This window comes from Anser cygnoides, chromosome 2 (genome assembly GCF_040182565.1).
Source record: "Anser cygnoides isolate HZ-2024a breed goose chromosome 2, Taihu_goose_T2T_genome, whole genome shotgun sequence".
Taxonomy (NCBI): domain Eukaryota; kingdom Metazoa; phylum Chordata; class Aves; order Anseriformes; family Anatidae; genus Anser; species Anser cygnoides.
In genome coordinates this window covers 148,780,522-148,780,755 of record NC_089874.1, presented here as the reverse complement: position 1 = coordinate 148,780,755, position 234 = coordinate 148,780,522, and positions in this window count along the sequence as shown.

The following is a 234-nucleotide window of genomic DNA, read 5'->3' as shown; positions in this document are numbered from 1 at the left end:
TGTATTAGCTCTGTTTCTTCTTTGAACACCTTTCATTTATGTAATAGGGACCTCGTATTTACAGGTTGCTTATTTGAGTATTAGAAGTGAAAGTGTAATGATTTAGCTGTTTGAGAGATTTAAAGCTTGACTATGTAAATAGATTTCTTGCCATTAGGAAGGAAGATTTACTTTAGTGGCCGTACTGTGGTTTTGTTGAAGCGTTCTATGCTAGGAATGTCTGTGGGGAAAATT